This window comes from Aphidius gifuensis, linkage group LG1, assembly GCF_014905175.1.
Source record: "Aphidius gifuensis isolate YNYX2018 linkage group LG1, ASM1490517v1, whole genome shotgun sequence".
Lineage (NCBI taxonomy): Eukaryota > Metazoa > Arthropoda > Insecta > Hymenoptera > Braconidae > Aphidius > Aphidius gifuensis.
In genome coordinates this window covers 12,921,404-12,921,630 of record NC_057788.1, presented here as the reverse complement: position 1 = coordinate 12,921,630, position 227 = coordinate 12,921,404, and positions in this window count along the sequence as shown.

The following is a 227-nucleotide window of genomic DNA, read 5'->3' as shown; positions in this document are numbered from 1 at the left end:
TATTATTATTATTATTATTATTATTAAATTATATTATTATTATTATTATTATTATTATTATTATTATTATTATTATTATTATTATTATTATTATTATTATTATTATTAAAATTATTGTATTATTATTATTATTATTATTATTATTATTATTATTGTGTATTATTATTATTATTATTATTATTATTATTATTATTATTATTATTATTATTATTATTATTATTATTATT